Source organism: Oncorhynchus mykiss, chromosome 1 (assembly GCF_013265735.2).
Source record: "Oncorhynchus mykiss isolate Arlee chromosome 1, USDA_OmykA_1.1, whole genome shotgun sequence".
NCBI lineage: Eukaryota > Metazoa > Chordata > Actinopteri > Salmoniformes > Salmonidae > Oncorhynchus > Oncorhynchus mykiss.
Window position 1 is genome coordinate 71597938 of NC_048565.1, and position 7433 is coordinate 71605370.

Sequence of the window (7433 nt, forward strand, 5' to 3'; positions counted from 1 at the left end):
GTAGGGATGGAAGGCGTGTAGGGATGGAAGGCGTGTAGGGATGGAAGGCATGTAGGGATGGAAGGCGTGTAGTGATGGAAGGCGTGTAGGGATGGAAGGCGTGAAGGGATGGAAGGCGTGTAGGGATGGGAGGCGTGTAGAGAAGGAAGGCGTGTAGAGAAGAAGGCGTGTAGTGATGGAAGGTGTGTAGGGATGAAAGGCGTGTAGGGATGGAAGGCGTGTAGGGATGGAAGGCGTGTAGAGAAGGAAGGCGTGTAGGGATGGAAGGCGTGTAGGGATGGAAGGCGTGTAGTGATGGGAGGCGTGTAGTGATGGGAGGCGTGTAGTGATGGAAGGCGTGTAGGGATGGAAGGCGTGTAGGGATGGAAGGCGTGTAGTGATGGAAGGTGTGTAGTGATGGAAGGCGTGTAGGGATGGGAGGCGTGTAGTGATGGGAGGCGTGTAGTGATGGGAGGCGTGTAGTGATGGAAGGCGTGTAGGGATGGAAGGCGTGTAGGGATGGAAGGCGTGTAGTGATGGAAGGTGTGTAGTGATGGAAGGCGTGTAGGGATGGGAGGCGTGTAGTGATGGAAGGCGTGTAGGGATGGAAGACGTGTAGTGATGGAAGGCGTGTAGTGATGGAAGGCGTGTAAGGATGGAAGGCGTGTAGGGATGGAAGGTGTGTAGGGATGGAAGGCGTGTAGTGATGGAAGGCGTGTAAGGATGGAAGGCGTGTAGGGATGGAAGGCATGTAGGGATGGAAGGCGTGTAGGGATGGAAGGCGTGTAGGGATGGAAGGCGTGTAGGGATGGAAGGCATGTAGGGATGGAAGGCGTGTAGGGATGGAAGGCGTGTAGGGATGGAAGGCGTGTAGGAATGGAAGGCATGTAGGGATGGAAGGCGTGTAGGGATGGAAGGCGTGTAGGGATGGAAGGCGTGTAGGAATGGAAGGCATGTAGGGATGGAAGGCGTGTAGGGATGGAAGGCGTGTAGGGATGGAAGGCGTGTAGTGATGGAAGGCGTGTAGGGATGGAAGACGTGTAGTGATGGAAGGCGTGTAGGGATGGGATTGTGTGTCGGATTGGGAGAGAGAGGGGAAATCATACAAATAATGCCAGTGGTAGCTGATGATATAAAAACACACACGTCGTCAATAGACACACAATGTAAACGCAAATGCGCGTGCACACTCACAGGTTTGTTTTACTGTCGTCGTGGGGATCAAACAATTGCTTCCCATTCAAAATTTAAAAAATTCTAACCCTAACCCTAACCCTAACCTTAACCCCAAACGCCTAACCCTAAACCCAACCCTTACTCCAATCCCTAACCCTAAACCTAATCCCCAACCCTAACACTAATTCTAACCCTAATTGTAATCCTAACCCTAAACCTAACCTCTAAACCTTTTACTATCATTGTGAGGACACACACACACTCAAATTTACTCACATAGTCACTGAGAAGGAAATACACACTCACCCACCCTCAGATAATTGAAAAATGGCCACACACTCTCACACTCTGATTGAGGTTCTTCCTCTGCTATCTGTCTCCCTATCAGAGAGGAGGTGGTGTGATGCAGTTCAAATCATAAATTATATTTCATGCTGGATTTGCGGTGCACATCTGAATTGCATGTGAGCTCAGCCTGATGGGCCTTCGTCTCAGTCCTAGAGATACAGACGCAGATGCTGCAGTCAACCACATACACATACACATACACACACAAACACACACAGAGAGAGACACACGAACACAGATACACCCATACACATGCACACACAGGATGCACACACACACACACACACACACACACACACACACACACACACACACACACACACACCACACGGAGAGAGACACACAAACACAGATACACCCATACACATGCACACACAGGATGCGCACGCACACACACACACACACACACACACACACACACACACACACACACAAACGCACAGAGTTCAAACTCGCCAACTATCAAACAGAAGTCATGGTCAGCAGACAGACCACTATGGAGCTATTTTAGTGCCAGGATAAGTTAAATTTGAATTAAATATTTTTGAAATTGTATTAAGATATTGAGTTTGAATTCAATATTTTGGCATTTGTAATGCACAAATTGAGTATTGAATTCATAAATCGAAAGTGAATTGAATGAATATTGAATTCAGTTTAAAAATTCTACTTAAATTGAATTGAATATTCAAATTCAATATTAATATGTTTCAGTTTCAATATGGTAGATACTACATTCATTGTCTGTGTATCAAGTGTACAGACTCTCATTTCAAGTTTACAAAAGTTTAGGATAGTAAAATTCACAAATGCATTCAGATTCAGTTCTCTGAAAAACTAGAGGCTGCAATATTCATTCGGTTCAGTTTCAAAAGAATGAAATAAAAGTTTGTGCATAACAAATAAAAAAATACTGAATTAAAATACACGTTCTGCTGGTACTGAAATCACTCCATAGACCACGCTTTGACCTTCAAAGTTCAGACTAATTGCCCCTAAACATTGATCTAAGATCAGTTGTGGATTTCACAAAAATTATTAGGGATAGGTTAAGCTGATCCTAGGTCTGTTCATAAAACTTCTACATACCCTAAGAACACCTTTTAATTGCACACCTTTTCATTTTTCACCACGTCTGAGTGTATATATTCCAGACATGCTATCGTTTCAGGATACATCAACCTCTAAATTGTCTGACGTAAGCATCCTTGATTGACATATTTAGTATAGTTATCTTTGGCTAATGTACTCACCTAAGCATTGGCATATGCACCTGTCAGATGTGTGTGTGTGTGTGATTGTGTGTATATAAATCTTTATATCTGTGTGTTAAGTCAGAATCAATCCACCTCCCACCTGTTCTTACTTAATTTCCTTATCAACTCAGGAAAACCTGTCACAACTGTCCATTTAAACCCAGCGTCTCAGCCGTCTCCTCCATTTCACTCATCTTCAGACTCTTCCATCTGGTCACTAATTTACTGTATCCTTGCGCTTTTGTCTGATTCTTTTTTTCCCACCAAGCTCTTCAGTCTGTGAAGTGAAGAAAGAGAAAGACACCCAATTACCGGGTTACAAGGCTCGGAGCAATTAAGGAAATGTACAGTTCAGACGAGGTTCAGGGTTTCAACAAGGCCCGTCAGACACACACCGAGAGCCTCATAAAACTATGACTCATATTTTGCGCCCTGTAAAGTCACAGCGAATGGCCATGTCTGAGAAAAGGCAACGGTGAGTGGTGGGCGCTGCCCAGTCAAGTAATTTACTCTGCTCTGACGGTAAACACTGTTAGTTGCATTACCTGATTGTTTAACCCTTTGTGTAAAGAGAGGGATGTGTTGTTGAGGACAGGTGTGAGGAATATACTTAGAGTGACATAATTTGTTTACAACTGATTCCAGTGTCTTCCAATAGATAATTGTACAAATGTTTTATCTAAGTAGTACCTCAGGGTGTCCCTGGACAGTGGCGTGAGGCAAGGAGGTAAAGAGGGAAAAGAGAGTAGAGAAAGAGGAGGAGAGTTAAATCAACGGAGCTTTCAGCCCCCTTTAGGAGGATGTCTGTTAGAGCCATTGACCTCCAAAGGACAAGGACTGTCTGTCTACACGTCCATCACATAGAGAGAAAGAGAAGGGGGGGTGGTGTAAGTTCCAATATTTAGAACCAAGGACTGATCACCACAATGTGGAGACAAATTTGACCCCTATAAATACCGTGGGATATGCGTTAACAGCATTCTTCTGCATTATCATTAACTTCTTGGTGACGGGGTGGTATTTTCACGTCTGGATGAAATGCATGCCCAAATTCAACTGCATGCTACTCATCCCCAGAAGATAAGATATGCATATTATTAGAGTTGGATAGAAAACACTCTGAAGTATTTAAAACTGTTTGAATCATGTCTGTGAGTATAACAGAACTCATTTAGCAGGCGAAACCCAGAGGACAAACCATTCAGATGTATTTTTTTGAGGTCACTCTCTTTTCAATAAGATTTCATTGGGAATCCAGATTTCTAAGGGACCTTCTTGCAGTTCCTATCGCTTCCACTGGATGTCAACAGTCTTTAGAAATTGGTTGAGGTTATTCCTTTGGGTAATGAAGAAGTACAGCCATCTTGTACGAGGGTCACTTGAAGTGTATTGTTAGATAGAGGCGCATGACCAGAAAGCTAGCGTCAGTTTTTTTTCTTCCTGTATTCAACACAGATCACCCCGTCTTCCATTTTATCGATTATTTACTTTAAAACATACCTGAAGTTGTATTACAAAAGGAGTTTGAAATGTTTTGGAAAGTTTACAGGTAACTTTTGAGATACTTTGTAGTCACGTTGCGCAAGTTGGAACCAGTGTTTTTCTGGATCAAACGCGCCAAATAATTGGAAATATATGGACGGAATTAATCGAACAATAGGACCATTTGTGATGTTTATGGGACATGTTGGAGTGCCAACAGAAGAAGCTCGTCAAAGGTAAGGCATGATTTCGATTTTTATTTCTGCGTTTTGTGTCGCACCTGCAGGGTTGAAATATGTTTTCTCTGCTTTCAACGAAAATCGTTTTTGAAATCTGACATGTTGGCTGGGTTCACAACACGTGTAGCTTTAATTTGGTATCTTACATGTGTGATTTCATGACAGTTAGATTTTTATAGTAATTTATTTGAATTTGCCGCTCTGCATTTTCTCTGGCTTTTGGACAAGTGGGACGCTACCGTCCCACATATCCCAGAGAGGTTTTAACAAAGAAATAGGTCAAAAATATTTGTATGCAGGCTATATGCTTAATGTAGAGTTATTAATGTAACTTTAGTTGTTCTACAAACATTGTGTTATGTGTTTGGATTTTGAATACATTGTAAGGCTGGTTGATGAGACTCTGATGATAATTTGAAAAAAGTAGCTTGAAAGGCATAAGCTCTGCTTAGTTTTTTTTGTGCAGGCTGTACACACTACATCAGTCTCTCATTCACAATTTGACAAGTACTTGATAATGCCTCGAAGTTCAAGACGGCATCCCCTTTGTGGCCGTAATGCACCCATAACAAATCCATGCCTTTTGCGGCCCGGAGTGCTGCGTTTTGCCCTTCTCCCTGAGTGTGCTGTGCAATCACAAGCGTCTGTCACTCAAACTGCTCTCCATCATATTATCTCATCAGGTGTTTCTCACAGGCTACAAGTTAAGACAGACACATCGGGGACGCAACTGCTCGCATCCTTATACAATTCCGAAGTGCATATTGAAGATATTGGATGAACTGTCCACATTTACTCTTCGTCAGCCAACAAGATGAGTAGGCCTAACGAACAGCAAAAGCACTAGCCCATGTCAATCTTTTATTTTTACAGTTTTTTTTATTTAACCTTTATTTAACTAGGCAAGTCGGTTAAGAACAAATTGTTATTTACAGTGGCGGCCTATCCCGGCCAAACCCAGACGATGCTGGGCCAATTGTGCGCCACCCAATGGGACTCCCAATCACGCATTTTGCACTGTGATGTAGTGTCTTAGACCGCTGCGCCACTAGGGAGCCCCGAATCTACTATTCCCCAGAGTACAAAAGTTGACCTATTCTATTCTGTGCGAGAAATAAATATTCCAAACAGTCTGGGATCATTGTGGGATGCGATAGAGCCCAAATTAATACAACCACTTGTCACAACCTGATCTGGTTCACCTGTCCTTGTGATTGTCTCCTTCCCCTTCCAGGTGTCGTGTATTATCCCCGGTGTACATATCCCGGTGTTTCCTGTCTCTCTGTGCCAGTTCGTCTTATTTGCCAAGTCAACCAGTATTTTTCCTCGCTCCTATTTTTCCCAGTCTCTGTTTGTTTCTAGTCCTCCTGGTTTCGACCCTTGCCTGTCCTGACTCTGAACCCGCCTGCCTGAACACTCTGTCTGTTCTAACTACCAGCCTGCCTATCCCCTTGTACTGTTTTTGGACGCGGATCTGGTTTCTGACTCCTGCCTGGCCTGACCTCGAGACTCCCTATTGTGTGGTACTGTTTGGACTCTGACTTGGTTAATGAACTCTCGCCTGTCCCCGACATGCCTTTGCCTACTCCCTTTGTTATAACCAATATCGTAGCTCTACCATCTGCCTCCTGTGTCTGCATTTGGGTCTCGCCTTGTGTCCTTATACCACTAGCGTCAAAACACTTTTTTATGCAATGCGGCTGACACAACAGATCAGAACATTTAGCTTAAAATGTTAAACTATTAGCCTATTTCTTCACATTATAAGCGCAGAAATGCGTACATGGCAGTAGGCTATAAGCATGAATGTTCCATTAGTGGAAAACACTATTATCAAATGTGACCGCAAATACAATTATGCACGTAATGCTTTTATTATAAAGCTGCATTTTGTGGTGAAAATGATCTTCCGCAAACTCACACGCTGCTTAAATACCGGAGCGCCAAGTCTAGGTCCAAAAGGCTTCTTAACAGCTTCTACCCCCAAGCCATAAGATTCAGCTAGTCAAATGGCCTCCCAGACTATTTGCATTGTTGGTTAAGGGCTTGTAAGTAAGCATTTCACCTGTTGTATTCGGCACGTGACAAATAAAATTAGATTCATATGGCAGTTATTTATTTATTTAACTAGACATGTCAGTTAAGAACAAATTCTTATTGACAATGAAGGCCTAGGAACAGTGCCTTGTTCAGGGGCATTTAACCCACTGCTCAGCTCAGGGATTCGATCTAGCAACTTTTCGGTTACTGGCCCAGGGCTCTAACTACTAGGCTACCTGGACCATTATGGACCATTATCCTGCACCTGTATCGAAACAGGGGCAGCTGAAAAAATACATGTCATCTATGCACTTAAAAAGGTCATGGAGCACATGGTTAATTTTTTTAAATGTTTATGCCAGCCAGGTAGGCTACACTCCTGTTGTAAATATAAGCAATGTGCTTAATATTAGGAAAGTTGAGAAATAAATATAGTAGGCCTAGCCTATAGAAAGCTGATTGGATCCTCCTCTTTTTATTAACGGCCACCACTTTGTTTCTTCACTCAATTGCATAGCCTGTAGAAATGTTGCACAACATGACCTTATGGGCTCTCATGAAGTGTTTGATTAGATTTTTGATTACATTTGCATTGATGTAGGAGTGATTAGAGGGACAATAGAGTGCTGAGTACCAGGAAGTTAGCAAGTTTGGTAGGCCACTAATGACCAGCAGCAGCATCAGAGCTTGGAGAAGCCTAATGTGGAATTTGACTGCCTTCGAAGACTTTTGACCGCCGGTGTGGTGGTAATACGGTCACCGCAACAGCCCTAAGAAGGCCAAATCTTTTTGACCTTCCTTTGACATCTGTAGGTGTCCTGGAGGACAGGCTGTATGCCCCCAGTGATGCATTGGACAGACCGCACCTCCCTCTAGAGAACCTTGCTGTTGCGGGCAGTGTAGGTGCCATACC